This window comes from Dicentrarchus labrax, unplaced genomic scaffold, assembly GCF_905237075.1.
Source record: "Dicentrarchus labrax unplaced genomic scaffold, dlabrax2021, whole genome shotgun sequence".
In the NCBI taxonomy this organism is placed as follows: Eukaryota; Metazoa; Chordata; class Actinopteri; family Moronidae; genus Dicentrarchus; species Dicentrarchus labrax.
Window position 1 is genome coordinate 13400445 of NW_026136721.1, and position 17035 is coordinate 13417479.

A 17035-nucleotide genomic window follows, 5' to 3' on the forward strand; every position below is an offset into this window, starting at 1 on the left:
TGGGTAGAGTTGGCAACCCATGTACCGAGGCTGAGTCCTTGCTGCAGCGGCCCAGGGTTCGAATCCAACCTGCAGTCCTTTGCTGTGTGTCATCCCCTCTCTCTACTCCCCTTTCCTGTCTGTCTTCAGCTGTATCTATCAAACAAAGGCAATAAAAAGCCAAAAGAAAAACTCTTTAAAAAATCACAATAATTTCCTCAATGGCCCAAAGGCTCAGTCACCATTACCTCAATGTTACATCATTCAGCGATAGTGACTTAAAATACATTTATTTAAACTTTAAAGACTCAATAATACTATCGAACATTTGTTTAAAAAGGATACTCTAAAAGTCATACCTATAACTGAACAGTGAATGGCTCCATTTGACCTTTTGAGAAAATGCCAGTGGAACCTCCCAGCAAAATCCCACATTCCTGGAACAGCAGTCCTGACATTATGGAGGGGATTTGTAAACTCTGTGGCAGTGAAAAGTGGCCCAATCTGGTTTTCAGGGAAGGCAGAGCTGACCAATGGCCATGGAGGAATTAAACCCTACTACCATCCTCCAGTCTTCCAAACTCATTTTATATGGACCCGAGAGACAACCAACTGGGAAAAGCAGCAAAAGACAGATAAAAGGAAGTAGGCAGAGTGATAAAGGAGGTGAGAGTCGTAGAGGACTGAGTGTGCTATATTCACCATATCACCATAAAACATTTGGCTTCTCTGAAATGCATATATGTATTTTACAACACAGTGGATATGGAAGTACTCTGTAAAAATGTCACTTGTCAAATATGTGTCAGTCCTCTGTCTGAGTGCGTAGCCGTCATGTAATTAAAGTGGAATAATTGCATTGGCGGCAATCTGAATAGTGTTGTACTGTCAGAAAAAGGGCCTGAATGATAGATTCACTGTGCTCCACTGAATATTAATGTACAGATGAAAATTATGTACAGTAATAGATAGGACTGGATTTGTATTCAAAGCTCTTAACTGATAAATGTGCTAGTTGAATTAAAAGTGACAGCATTTTACTGCGGGAAAAAAGAAGTTGTCAAAATTTACATCTGTGACAGTGTTCATAAGAAAATAATCTCATGACCATAAGCATATGCAGCAAGCATATGCAGCAAAATTTGTGAGTGCAAAGAAATTGATGTGTCAACTCTGATAAATCATTTCATGATTTCAGAGCCCCTAGAGGAGTGTTTAAATCAGGTTACATGGACAGTTTATGCTATTTTTAAATGTGCAGGACGAGTTTCATGTACCCTTGAAATGCAACATGATCAGGTGAGCAGGAAATGGTGGCAACGGTTTTCACCTCACTCCTCCTTACCTCTGTGGCACCAAAACCAGACCTATTAACCGTGTGATTAAGTGCTTTAACGCGTAGCTCCCCATTTAATCTCGGCTCATCAGTGTTAACCCGAGATTGCTCGTTAGGGCTGATCAGCTCTTGCCTGCACGTTTGATGCAGAGTCACGGCAGAAAAGGCCAAGAGTTCAAGCCCGCAGGTACCAACACAAATCATTCGTGAGCACTGGGCACCTGCTCGTCATGCTCCCGTGATAAGAGTATTTTCCTTCAGTGCTGTGGAGACCAGGCACCCCACTGCGTGCAGAGAAACAGAAAGTCAGAGGGAGGGCAGTCTGTGCCAACTCAAGCTGAATAGCTCAATATTCCATCTGAGCTGAGCTTCATGAGGCAATCAATAAAGACACAACATATTTAACCACATACGCTATTTGACAATGTACGAGGAAAACTCCAAGTGACGTCTCTGATTCAGTATCACAGTCTAATAGACTCTAACACAATATCTAGGAAATAATCTAAATTGAAATGCCCATATATGTGAGCTTTATTGTAACATTGTTTATTTTTGTCTTTGTGTATCTTTTCTCCTTTGCCCCTTTCCAAACTCCTTTCAGACGGAGACAAAAGAGTGGCTTCTTCTTGGAGGGGAAGAAATGGCAGCAATTAAAAGGGAAGTGGCTTTAACATTCCAAGCGTATCTCTGAGCGCTGCTTGGGTAGTAATTAAGTCCTCCAGAGTGTTGCAGCCATTAGAGCTCTGAGGAACCAAATGAGGACACACCCAGCCCAGTGTGACCAGATTAAAAGAAGAGAAATCAGCCCCTTGCTGCTCCCAAATGGCCACCATCGCTTCAGGCAGTCCATCAGTCTACAGTGTATGACTTGAATCACCCTCCAATCAGTATGAAAGTGACATAAACTTCCCAGTTGGCTGCTTAACAACAGTCATATAACTGTATTTACAGCAAGCCGTTTACAAAAAATATCGTCTCAAAGCTTTCCAGGAAATGTGTGTGCTTGTCTTTTGGGTATATTTTGCGGGGTAATAAATGGCTTGTAAAAATATGACAACAATAACTTACTTTTAGGTACAACACTTCCTTGGCAACAACAACAGAAAAACAGTTGCCGTGATGTCAGATAGTTACCTCTAAAACACATCATCCTTAATTCACCCGCCCCCCCCCCCAAACAGCAAATGTCCAACAGCAACCACAGGCATCTGACAAGAACAATACTCAGTTAGAGGGTGATGTCGCTCTTTTTAGCCTTTTCAACACAAAGATACTTTCAATGATATTCACCATGACATCTCTTTATTATATTTCTGTGGTATCTAACAGGTCTACCTTGGTGTTAGGGTGACCATGACAAAGTACTCAAACAGCGTGAGGCTTACAGGATTTATACTCTTCAAACATTGGCTCTGAAGGGACTGAAAGATGAATTACTTCTTAGCAGTTTCCTGTGATCCCTTATACTCAACTATTTATGTATATTGTCTATAGACTGCTTTCTGAGCCTGTAACATCTGTTATGTAATGGAATTAATGTTGATAGGATAGAGTGAAATTATTGTTATTTAACATATGTAGATTTGGGTATAGTGTTTACCCATTGAAATTCTGTGATATCTTGTTGTCTTTATTATGTCCAACTTTTGGAGGTTGTCACATTGTAAATTGATGTTTGGATTTAATGCACCTTCCTACTGCACCTGGAGAGTTGTTTGCAGACTTGTAGCCCCTCCCTATTTAAGATGGCTTCTCGCTGTCATAAACCTTTTGCCTGATGAAGGTCCAGTACCGAAACGTCACAATGTTATATTGCTGCTTAATGTTGTTAAGTTAGTGTGCAGGAGAGTTTGCAGATTTGATCGACCTGCTACTATGCACCTGTCTCATGAAATAGTTTTTTCCCCTGTCTGTTCTCAATACAAAAATACAAAAGTAAAACTGTGAGGAATGGATTAAACAGTGTGTTTTTCTGCTCTTAGGTAGACTGCAATTGTTAGCATGTCTGCCTGCTACCTACAATAGTAAGTTGGCATTACGTCCAAGGCCAGGAGTAAGCATATCATTAATGAGCATGCTCTTTATTGGTTTCCCCAAAATAGAGTTAAGTGTTAGTTTGTTAGTCCTCATCCTAAATGCCTTATCTTCAATGTTGATGCTGTCTGAAAATCCAAAAAAGTAAGAGCAAACAGGGTTAAAATCAAACATAATTATTTCCATGTTTTCAAAAGTGCTGTATACGACTTTCAGACTAGATGTTGTACTAAAGCGTCTGAGATCAAAACAAATGAGCAAGCGCTACGGCCAAATAACACAAATTTTATCTCCCAGATCATTAAACACACCTCATTCAAACTCAGCAGAAACCAAATAAACCTTACCAAAACATGCATCAGTTCAAGTTTGGTTAAAATAAACCTGTAATTAACTGAGTTGAGAAAATGCCTCTGAAACAGGCTGCCATGTGACTAATCCTTGGCGGTGAATGTGCAGGTCAATGTACGTCAACTAAAAGTGCTTGTTTTTGCCACTGACAGTGATATGATTTCATGTATGTAGCCAGCAGTAAGTGCAATTAAGCCTCATTTTACAGTGTTATTATTCAGCTGGACACATTAAAAAGTCAGCCGGAGACAGTGTTTCAAAAAACTGATGAATCTGTTGGCAAGTCGTCATGCCACCTGAAGAAATTGACTGTCAATAGCTAGAAATGATAAGCCTGCTTTTGTCTACCTCTGTCTAAAAAATCAAGGACCCATCATTTCAAAACTTACTCAGGATTTTGGGTGGTAAACTGTCACCATTACCCAATAATTGTGAACTGCATAATGTGCCATGTGAAAATAAAAGTTGACTGACAAGTGTAGCAACAGTAAAAAAATATATATATCATCATCTGTTGAGCTATTGTTGTTTACAGTACAAGCCACACACCTTATAGCCCTACTGATCACAGTCAACATATCAGGCAACCACAGTCCACCACATGAGTAGTATGGAGTCCAGTTTTTTCAATTTGTCTTTCACTTCCAGACCTCCTGAAGAAATATGACGCAAGGCTACTTGGGGGGGAAGCAAGGAAAACCCTTTCATTATCCCCGGTGTCTGCGGTGTGGGAGAAATCAATAGAGGTGTCCATGCTGGATTCATCTATATTCTACTGTGTGAACCTAATACCCTCACATGGGGAAAGGAAGATGAGTGGGTGGTTTGAGGGGAAGAGGTGAGGAAGTTGCAGAAGCAGGGAGGCACACTGGAGGGGAAAAGGAAGTTAGAGATGGAGAGAGAGAAAGAGTTATTTATACACAAAGTTTGTTGGTGCACTCACACAGGTTGGAGTAACTTATAGGTTAGATCGACTTTGGGGAAGTTGAGAGTTTTCTAGATTGAGATGCCGGCGGGATACCGTGGCTGCACAAATATCACCTGTGAACCGTGCTGAACTACAGAGGAAAACAAACCCCTAGTTATCTTCCAAGTCTAAGAGATATAAATGGAGACAAAAGCTTTTGTGATTTTTCTGAGAAACAAATCAAAGAGGAACACAAGGGTGTTGGAGACGCTCTAGATAGAATAACAGACATTTCAACTGTGGAAGTCATGCTAACGAGGCACTTGTTCAACCTCTGTGAAAATCCACACCGACACACTCGTACATTCACACACACTCACACAATCTAACAACCACATCACCTGTCAGTGGGAGCCTCATTAAGCTGACAGGCGCTGGCCCTTCAGGGCAGGCCAAGACGTCAGAGCCCTCTCCTTCCTGTCATGACATGATGGATCTCTCCACCACTGGCTGCCAAGCTGCCACTCAAGTCCACCTTCCTGTGGGCGTCCATCAAGGAACACTCGGTAAGCATCCTGTTGATCTTATTTGTATATATCCATCGCCATTCGCGTCCAAATCTGACTGCATGTCGAAGGGACGATCGAGATTGGCTCTATTAGCAAGTTCTTGACTGTCGCTGTCAACTTGTGAATGGATGTATGTTTATGTTGCACCAATGGCTAACTTTTGACTATACTATATAGTAGGGATGCTCCATATTGGCTTTTCTGCCGATATCCGATATTCCGATATTGTCCAACTCTCAATTTCCGATACCGATATCACCTGATACCGATATATGCAGAATTTTTACACCAAAACTGTTAGGTAACAACATAACATATCTCCTATTGTGGAATTAACACATTATGCCTAATTCTATTGTGATGCCCCACTGGATGCACACATAAATGCAACATGGCTTTCCAAATGTAAACACTGTCTGTGCAAAATAAGACAACAACTTCAACTTTCATTGTATTAATACTGAAAAGAGCGCTAATGCTATTCGCTAGCTACGCGCTAGCTTTGGTTAATGTGTTTAATTGTATTATGCACCTGAAGGAGTGCTAATGTAAATTCTAAGCCAATTGTCAGTTTGGTTAAGGAACAGCTCATAGCAGGGTAAAATATTTAAGGTGCATTGCACTTATTTTGTGTTAATATTAAAATTATTCAGCTTTAAATTGTTTGCTTGTTAGCCACGGTTAGCAACCAACCAGTCTAGTAGTTGTTGTTGTTATACGTCATCTAGCACGTATACCGATAATTCCCGATATTCCATTTTTTAGTGAATATCGGCCGATACTATATAGTATGGTTATCTCTGAATCACCGCCCACACCTCCAGTTAGTTCAGTGAGACCTATGGGTCTGGTGTTGTGCCCACTCACAGCTGTTTCCGCTCATTGGAAAACATCCCACAAATCAGAGCTTAATAGATTTAGAACAAGGCCTTCATCTTCTTAAATAGCTAGCTAGCTATGTCCATGAAAAACAGCGGCAGAAATTGCATCAAATGTGGATGAGATGGAGGCAGCTGCTCAGGCTGTTTTCAAGTCAACTTGAACTTGATAACAACTCTTAATTTTATAAAGAGTACAGTCTAGACCTGTTCTGCTTGCAAAGTGTCCTGAGATAACTTTTTTTATGAATTGGCGATATACAAATAAAATTGAATTGAATTGAATTGAATTGGCTTTTGTCAATGTTTGTGAAAAATGTTAATTCCTCTGGCTAAAATTAACCACAGCTTAAGTATCGACTGAAAATGATGTTTTCATAGGCTTTGATTGACACGAGAAATGATAAAACCAAAAGAGTTTCACCAGATATAGCGGAGAAGTATTAAATCAGAATTTGCTGAAGAGAATGACACCTAGAATGAGTTACAAGTTGTCTGTCGCTCAACGTCTCTTCTTTGCCCTGGTTACGGAGACTCAGACGTGCAGGTTTTTTAAAAAATGTCAGCTCATGTATGTCTGTAAAAAGAACGAGGTTGTCCAAATACAGATCTGAATAACAGACAGACCATGAGTGGATGAGTCCTGTCAGTGGGAACGAGTACAAGGCAAACTCTACAGTTTACAGAGTATTTTCTGTTGCCCTCAGTGGACTTTCCATTCAGCAGAGGACTACCATGTCAGAGCAGTGCAAGGGCAGAGGACAAAGAGTGCAGAGCTGTTGTTTTAATCCTTAATATAATTAAGGCAACTGTGCTTTACTCTTATTGATTATTTTCTTTACATCAATTTTAAGTATCAGAACGCAGGAAATGAAGTGTAAAATCTCACAGGGGAGGACCCCCAGATCCCCACTTGAATTGTGTTCCCCAGGCATGGGGCCACTAGCAAGATGTCCCTTATTTTTCCACATTGAAGGTTGCAATCTTAACTCTCAGTCTCAACCATTGACAGAAAAATAAATAGATAGAGCCTCTTTTAGTTAAGGGGGAAAATGTAATCACTTGTAAACATTATTGAGGATGGCTTCTTTAAAAGCTGTATCAAATGTTTTGTGGTTTTAGGGCAGCGAAGCAAGTTGAAAACGTGACATATTATCGCCTCATTGTAAAAACAAAATACAAAATTCAGCCCTTTCTCTGCAGGAATATGCGTGTGTGTGTGTGTGTGCGTGTGTGTGCGTGTGTGTGTGTGTCTATGTTCATTTGTGCTAAAAATCCACATCTTTATTCACTCTCTAGCTCACTCGACCACTCTCTCTGGCTTTAAAGACACACAGCCAAGCAGGCAGCCCTGTTGTAGAGATGGAGATGCAACAAACATTCCATGCACATGTGTGTGGAAAATGACTACTAGTGGCTAACACTGTCTGTGGCATTTGGTGCTGGGCAGGTATATGAAGGCAGAGTTGTGAGCTGAAAAACCAAGACAATAATTAAAAACAGACAAAAATGCTCAATAGGGAATGCGCTGTGGGTTCGTCATTATGAGTAATCACTTTCACAATGACAGTCATTTGATCAATTGTTGATAAAAAAACTGTTGATTAGTGCAGTTTTAAAGTTTGTTGAGACGGAAATATCTGATAAACATTTTTTTTGTACAAATGATCTCCACTGTTCCTGTCAACAGCATTTCAGCACAGGTTTTCTTTTAGCAACGATTTATTTAATCTTTGACGTAAGGGTGTCAGCATAAGTGTTCAAATAACACTGATATCCTGAGAAGAGTAAAAGTTTTGGTGTAGATGGGAGAAACGCTCAGCTCAGAAAAAGCTCATCACTAATGGCAGTGCTGGCTTTGATGAATCCCCATATGAATTTTGGTATCTTAGAGTCTGTGAGGAGAACCAATAAACTGTCAGCACCAGTGATTGAGCGTGATTGGACAGCTGTCAGACTGGGAGAGCTGCATACAGATATTCTATAGTGTTGTTAGTTGATTGTGGGAGGCAAATAGTTCAGTGGTGACGACACTGACATGGTGAATCTAGGTATCGGCAAAGTCTGTTAAATCAGTCACGAAGAGGTGTAAATAGAGAGAATCAGATGAGTCGCATAGACCCTTTTTAAGCTTTGAGACGTGAGAATGTCTAAGGCTTTAAACAGTTAGCAAATGTGTCCCAAATCATCTGTTTGTTTAACATTCACAGTGTGAACAGTACACATGGAATCTGATTTTTTCAGTTCTGATTTGGGCCATTTTAACATGTGGTCCATTTAAAAAATGTGAACAGCCAAACAATAAATCATAATTGAGTGTTTTTGCAGTATGAACATAGCCAAACACTCTGGAGGGATAGCACCAAATATTTTGGAAATCCAGGCTTAAAGCTTAAAGTTTAACCGTGATCACTGCAGTGTCTGCAGGATGGTTTATCTAACATCTCACGTCTTATTCGCCACCTCTAATGCGCTGCTGCTTTGAACTGGTTTACAATACCATGTGATTTGCCGCATACTTCCTATTACTTCAATAAAGTCTTTGTGTCTATTTTAGGATGAATAAAGTTAAGAAAATGCATGGTTGGAGGGATGCTTAGCTCTTGTTTTAAGGATCTAGCTAGTTGTCTGCTTAGAAAACCAAGACCTATCGATGAAAGTCATGCTTCATTAAGTGTGACTTTGTACTACGGCTTGGATCAATTTCACTAAATTGACTTGTGACTTCTCTAGTAAGGATTAATGAAGTGGGTTGTTATGTGTGCTCAATTTGTGCTAGCTGAGAGGAGAAATATTCAACTCAAATCATCACTGTCAAAAAAGAACAATAAAAGAACATGATGTTGCCTTTATGGACACATAAGAGTTCATACTACAGTTCTATGAGGTTTACAAAATAATCACAGAGAAGGCAACTGAGTTGTAGTTTAATCAACAAGCCAGGCATGTAGCCGTCACTTTCCAATAGCATGAAAGATGGATATAATGGCTCAGCAAAGGGGGCAGTTGTGGTGCAGGCAGGAAATATAAAGTACTCTTAACATTACATCTTCTGTTACCCTTAAAATCTTATTTTACAGTAGAAACGTTTTTGAAATGTTTACTTATTTAATTGTTTTATTTGTTTAAATGTAATGCACTCTTTGAATTATTTAATTAAAACAATTAAAAGCAGAATTGTCACTTAATGAGATATTTGGAGTGAAAATTGGGTATTTATGACCCTCCCTGTCTGGAAGCACCAGATTCAGTAACACTTTATAATACACTACACAAAATTATGAGTAGTTACTCTAAGGAATGAGTGAAGAACAAATTTATTGTTTATTAATTAATCATAGTCGTAGTAATAATAGTAGTAGTAAGTTAATACATTTCGAATGGTACACAATGGTCCACAAAATCATTCAAATGTAGGACTATATTGTAGATAATGGTGATTTTAATAGGGAATTGATCTTGATTAACTCTGCTGAGCAGCACAATCATCATATTTACTCTTCACATTCAAGTAAAATGACAGATCATACTAAGTAGTTACTAAGTAATCCAGGGGTCTCAGACTTCAATTGGCTTGGGGCCACTGTCATCTCATAGGAGATGACTTGAACTCCAACATTCAAGTGCAACAAGAAAGAACAATATTCTGAAAATATTTCCATTACTAACATCATAATTAACAAAAAATGCAAACAGTTTCTATACATTTTATATCCTCATTTTATATCATCTTTGTTGTTCATAGCCAAACAACAAATGAAGCCCCAAAACCCACTCCCTTCTTATCAACACACTGCATGCATTTGCAGGCACTTTTGACCATGATTTTATAATTTTTTTAAAAGAGAGTAGTGTTGTTATTGTATGTTTGTTGAAGGGTCATTTAAATTGATAGGAAACAACTAGAAAAATAAATAAATAATCAAATTATATTTTTTGATATCATGTCGTCGGCCAGCAGTTTGAAACCCCTGAAATAATGTCTGTAGCTGCAGAGTTTTACTGGTGAATTTAAAAAGTCTCTCTAGAGTCATAATGTGCATACCCGTACTTGTGCCTGGAGTCTGGGAACATAACAAATCTGATATTAGGGTTGTTTATTGGCAGCCTTACACAGCTGTTATGCAAGCAAAATTTTAAGCCGTTTTAAGGCATTATTTAACCTCCCACTAAAATACTAACGAAACTCAGAAGCTGAACACACAAAAGCCCCTAGTCAGACATTATTATCCAACATCAGTGGACTTCAAACACTTCTCCTGAAGCGCACCCAGACACCTTCACAAAGTGGAAGTACAGAGGCATTGTCAGCTTTGGTGATAACAATCTCAGACACCTGACACCTCCATTGCCAGATCCCTCCGTCCAACATTCCTGTGTGTCCCTTTCCCTGTTTGTATCATCAAAGAGCAGCTGGTGGCAGGCGGTGCCCCGTTGACTGTGTATCTGTCCGGCGGAGCCATTTGACAGCAGATAGCTAGTGTAGCACATGGAGGCCTGGCCAGCTTGTACCAATTTAATGCTGGCTGCTCTCATATGCGAGTCCCAGTGGTGACCCAGTGACCCGGGCGCTACTGAGCGGGGGACTGTTAATAGCTTGGTAGACATAGGTAATGAGGTTATCAATTAGAGGGAGACTTGCTCTCATTTGTCCCTGTTATGATGTCGTGTTTTCAAAAGGGCTTCTGGGGAAGGGGAGCTAGTTGTGAATTTGTAATTGTCATTTCATTAAAGGATGCAGAAGCCAGTGTTCCATTATGGGTTGTTTTGTTGTGAGCAGATGTTTCCAATGCAAAGAAGGTTTCACGATTTGCACAATAAATTATCCAGACAAGACTACAAGTGATGATGGCCCATTATCCCGAGAAAGATAAAACTGTATCACAACCACACAGCGGACCATGAAGTTCGCATTCTGGTCTCATGCACACAGAAAGCATACATAAAGGTTTGCATATGTGTTTCCACATATCCTTGAGTGACCTGCCTATAATGGTGTGACTGTGTGTAGGAGATCACTCAGTATTCCTCTCAGCAGCTGGCCAGACGCTGTGCATGGGAGGGTCCCAAGAGGTGAACAGACAGAAAAACAGCCCAGGCCAGGGATTGTATTCTCTCACCACATCCAAAGCCTCAGAAGCCATGTTTTATTCACATAGGAAGACATGAGGTACACCGAAGCATGAGGGATGGCGAGAGGAAGGAGGGGACAGTAGCAGGCAGAGAGATGTGAGAATGGCAGCACTTGGGGGACAGGGAAGTGTGAGATAAACTGATGGAAGGACAGAGACATTAAGTAACAAGATCAAAAGTGAGATGGAGATAGCTTGGTGGTAGAACAAACTGTGTGCTGTTCAGAGCCATGCATCTGTTGACACTTGAGCATTTGATTTCACTGATTAGCACACCTTCAGTCAGAGGGGAGGAACTAATCAGTAAAATCACCTGCTCTTGTGTTTGGCTCGAACTAAATCCTGCGCAAACATGATTTCAGTGGCACAGGGGTGGAGACCACTGAGCCTGACAGTAAATGCTCCTATATGATTTGTGGTAGTTTTTTTTTGGAAAGCATTACAGACACAGGAGTATGGTTACAAACTCACTTTATGCCTTAGATTATCTCTGCATCTCCCCTGAGCTTGAGAGCAAATTTCAGCTGATTGTGCAGTGACTAGCTAAAGACAGTGGAGCATTTAGCAGTTAAAGTGCCAGATATTTCCCTCAGGAGTTGGTAGGGACCAAAAACAGAGCTAAAAGAGAGGGAATATTGGACCTATATTTATCAGGTGACCAGAGACTCATAATGTTGCTCTGTAACTGCTGGATGTGTAACACTTTCATTCATGGTCATTTTTCCCTTTCCATTTTGGAATTCAGGGCGATTCTTTTCAAATTTTGGAAATAATTCCTCTCTAATATTTCTACAATTTTGACATTGTGTGATGAAAAGTGTGATTCTGTCTCTAGAGCTCCCTCATCACAATAACAGCACAGCCTTTCCCTCTCTGGGCAGCGAGGCCTGCCTGTGTCCGCCCCTGTCTGTTTTAGGCCAAATATGTTTCTAGCTTGCTTTGTGAGTGTGTAATATCATTCCAGTAAGTGATGTATTTTTCATTGGTTAGGTCTAATAGGGGTAGGACTCCAACACCACCACCAGCACCCATCAAGGACTAATATTTAAAGTGGATGCGTCATGTTGATTAAGTGTAATCTTCTATTGACAGGGATTTCCCATTGTTTTCCACTATCTGCTATTGCAAGCAATTCTATAAGCTTTAGCTCAATTCCCATTGGATGCACAGTGTCTTATTTCTGTGTTTATAGAGATTTCAGCACGGCATTATTGAACATGCAGAATAGTGACTTGACGCTAATTAGCTTTTACTGTTCACACTAAATAAAATGAATGTGCTAAAGATCTTTTGATGGTAAAAGCTGCACATAGCACATTTAAATTCTGACAGTGTTCAATCCGTGTGTCTCCGCTTTTACACCAAAGACCGCCCACACTAGCTTTACCCATTCCCACTGTGTCATCTCTTCATCCTCGGGGTAACCAACAGTGGAGGTCAGTCAGGATTTGGCTCTGTCTCTCTCCTTACACACACTATCTACCTCTTTTTCCCCCTCATTCACTGCCTCCAACAGCCTCTCTGCTGCACACCCACATCTACACAGCTCTCCTAATTGTATGCACCGCACACCTATCAAATTAAATTTGCACACAAAAACCTCTTATGCTATCACTTGGCTGACTATTCACCCACTTAATTAATCCAATTAATCAGAAAAGGTATATCCACCTAATCACAACATGTGTGTCGTATCTGGCAGCATCATCAGTATCCTCCCCTGCTCAGCAAGGTGTGAAGGGTGAGACGAGGAGACGATGAAACTTTAATTCTGGTTTTCCCCCTCATTTCATTATCTTTTATCATCTCTGAATCGTGACATTTTCCAAAGTCTGACACCACAGCTATAGATTCTGTAGCCTGTTTTGATCAGACGGTGCGGATGGATGTGTGAATTGCTGGCTTTGAGTCCACCAACGACGCCTTGTTTGTTTAATGTGTTCTATAGCTGTGCCTTGAAGCTAACTAATAAAAACCTCATTAGAAAAGTGTTTTCATACTCGCTGGCTGTGAAGAACATAGATAACCGAGGCAGAGCGCACATTTCACAGGACATTTTTGAAAAATCCATGCAGCATAGTTGAATATAATGAATAATTTCTCCCATAAATTAAGCAAACCTTTGATTTAAAACCGCACATTTCACACAAAAATTGTTCATTTGCCCGTCACTATCTTGTGTTTGAATTAAGTCAAGCCCACACCTGGCCTGGAAGGGCAGCTTTAATGACTGCCTGGCCATTAATCGATACTGGTTGCACTGCAAGCTGGTGTGAAATATTTAACATTCAAAGCTCATCTCACTGATGTACTAAGGAAAGGTCTTAGTATATGGAAGCCTTTTGGTCGAGGCTTCCTCCAGGGTGTCAGCAGCCATGCCCACCTCTTTTGTCCTCCTCCACAACGTGACTTTGCTCAAGGACTTCTGCAACTCCAGTCTGATCAACTTCTCCCCCGTATACACACACACGCCAGACATCCCTTTGTCCCTCCTTGCCCCCTCTGTCTCACTCCTCCTCCCCTTTCGTCAAGCTCCGTTGACCGTACAGATGATAGTATAGACTACGGCACCAGTGTATCGGAACCAAGAGCTGAGGAGAGCGATGAGGGAAGGGAAAGGAGATAGGAGACAAAATGAGATGGATAGAGTAAGAGAGAGAGAGTGAGAGAAAGAGAGTCAGTCCTTCTGAGCCTGTCAGCCTTTTTATTACCATAATGTCTGTGCTTTTATCACCGTGCCCGCCAACAAAAATCTCTTATAGCCAATGGGTCGGCAGCTACGGAGACCTTGCTGAGTGGCGAGTGGGCCTGAACGCTCATTTGATCCGCAAGGTATTTGAGCATTGCAGGGAGACCTCATAAGGGTCAGAAAGGGCTGGAGGGAGGAGGGTTCACCTTGTCGACCCTGTGCTGGATGGAGGAAAGGAGAAGGGACGGCATGTTGAGGACAGCCAGCGGCGGTGGTCAGTGTCACACACGTGTTCAAGGAGAGATTTGTGGACAGGCAGAGGATTAGAAGACAGTGTTCGTACCTGGCTCACCTTACACTGCGAACTGCTGAGAAAGAGGCACCGAGGCTCGCACAGAGAAGTCGATGTGTTGTAGAAGTCAAAGCTCATATTTCTGGGTAAAAATTGAATGACTCGCTCTTCAGACCAAGAGAAAGTGTGGCAGCGAGGGGGAGAATGGTGTGGATAAATCTGAAACATTTTCAAATTAAGACTAACCATAATTAAAGTTTGACCTTTAATCTACAATGTTTAACATAATGGATACACATTAAGTGTCGGGAAGAACTGTAAAGTCACTCCAGGAAGTTGTGATTAACACAAATTCAATCAATCTCTGTGAATTCTGCACAATCTTGCAATTTTTTCTGTTCAACCCAACTTTTACGCAAATTTGTCCGATCATTGTTGTTTCATACGTGGTACATCGTGTTTCTAGTTGAGAAGATGCAGGCCATGCAGACATGAACATCTCACATTTACCCTGTCCAAACAATGCTTTAGAAAAACTGCTGTGAAATCAGGTATTTTAGGCCGCAGCAGTTTTAAAAAAGCCTGTGAAATCCTGGAGAGACTGACTGCAGATTAGGACTGCTATGCTATGATATCAATTTAAAGTTTTCCTTATTTATATATGATCAAAGCTGTTTGATGTAGGTGTTCAAACCTTGACCTGATATCGCTAAAGACTTGCTAAATTTGTCCAAACAGAAAAGTGTGAAGCAAATTGATTTATTGATTTTTATTACTGAATTAGAGGAGCTGCTGTAACATTAGTCAGTCCCTGGGCACAGTAAAAATCATTCATGTGTCCTCTTGAAGCAGATGGTATGTGAAGCTTGGTGATAGAGTCACTTGCGCTTTCGGTCGCCACCTGGACGATACATTTAACCTGCAAAAATCAATTTGTTTTGGGCCATTTGGGGGCAGCGGAAACTATTTGTAAACAATTTGAAGTTGATATATCGAACTAGTTAACAAAGAGTTGCCAATTTCAGTATCCGGCAGAAAGAGGGCAACATTAGCTTTCATTTCATTGACACGAAATGAAATAAAACCAGTGCCTGCTGCTACTGGAAACTGTTGCCTTTCACATAAAAGTAGTCAAGTGATCCATTTTAATATAAAATAATTGATAATTGTGGAGTAGTTTGCACAGTTAGTGATAGCTAATGTGATACCACACTTCATTCTTGTTTCTCTGGCTTTCCATGGCCTCAAAGGTCAGCTCTGTCAAGACCGTTTGCAACTGACCAACAGTGCAAATTTCACCAAAGCTGAATCCTGTGTGTTGGCTCTAAGCATGCTGTTATAACGGCTGTTGTGATAGCCCTGAGAGTACTGAAATATTATCACTTATTCTGAGTCAGTATGTATGAATGACTTTTAATGCCTTCTGTGCACTCTTGATCTCTCCGATTACATTAATGCGGACGTGACCACCTCAACTATCATCGTATCTGGCACACAGTAAGTAGGCCTTAGGTTTCATAAAAGGGTGACATGACACACCTCTTGTTCTGATAGAAATGGGCACTTAGAGTCTGTCTGGGTCATGTCTCCACACACACAGACTTCAGCTCCCACAAAAAGCAGCCAGTAGATACTGTTACACACCATCCTCACCGCTGCCCATCTTGTCATCATCCCCTATGAATATTCAATTCCTCTCCCCCTCTCTGGCCTTCTCATCAAACGTCTGGTATTAATGTGCCACAGACGGTGTGCTGCACCCCTCTCCGCCTCCTCCCTCCTCTGCTCTACAATGACTTGTGTCCGGGCCAATGCATTATGACTGGTAGGGGTGACTCAGCCTGGGCAGCAAGCCACTGGAGTGTGGGGGGACATGAATGGAGAGGGGTTATGTTAGGTGACACTGATGCAAATGCATCTGCTGCAGGACCAGTCATGATGCTGTATTGATTTTGGATAAGACTTTCCAATTGCATCAAAGAAACTAAATAAATTCACTTACAGTAAGACAACAAACTTTAACGTTTGTAAGGATCTAGCTGTTTTACTGTAGGTGTGGAAAATTCTCATGAGACATTAAATAATGCACATTATCTGGTTTAAAAAGCTTCCACTAATCCACATTTTGATGGAGACTTCTTATAAGCACTCAAGGCTCCCTGAAGTACCATGTGGGAGCTACTTAGAGGCTGTGTAAGGCAGACAGGTAGTGCCTTTAAATTGTCGTTAATGGCAGCAAGTGATACATGCCGTGAAACAGCTGTTTGCAGAAAATCATACTAGAAAGTCAACAAAATGTAGCATAATGATCCCTGCAGGAAAAATGGCTGAACAGAAAACAATACCCACAGTTTTCTCAATAAATATAAATAGGTTGAGAGAAAGAACTGACTCGTGTCTACAACAGGCCGCTGTGTGTCATGAACATGAGCGACGGCGTTATCTGAATCGAACTGCTGACTCCGGTGTGTGTTGTTGTTGCTTCTTTCATTCCACAGGTTGCTCCAGACAGAGTGGCTCACACTAATTGGCTGCATCTCATCAAGACAAAATGCCAGCAGATGAGTCCAGTGTCTCAGCTACCGTCGAAGGGCTGTGCATTGAGCGACAAGCTCTCAGACAACGGCGCTCTATTCACGGGAGTGGACAGACAATAAGAATCCACATAAGCTATAGCACTGTCTCAAATGTGTCTGTGTCGTAGGAAGGGGATAAAGGCAAACACTAACAATGCCGAAGAGAGAGATAAGAAATAATGATGGGCAAAAAAAAAAGACCAATTCACAAAGCTCCAACTGGAAAGAACAGACAAAATGAGATTAACGAACAGGAGAAAAGACTTATGATTTCTAGATTAGACATATC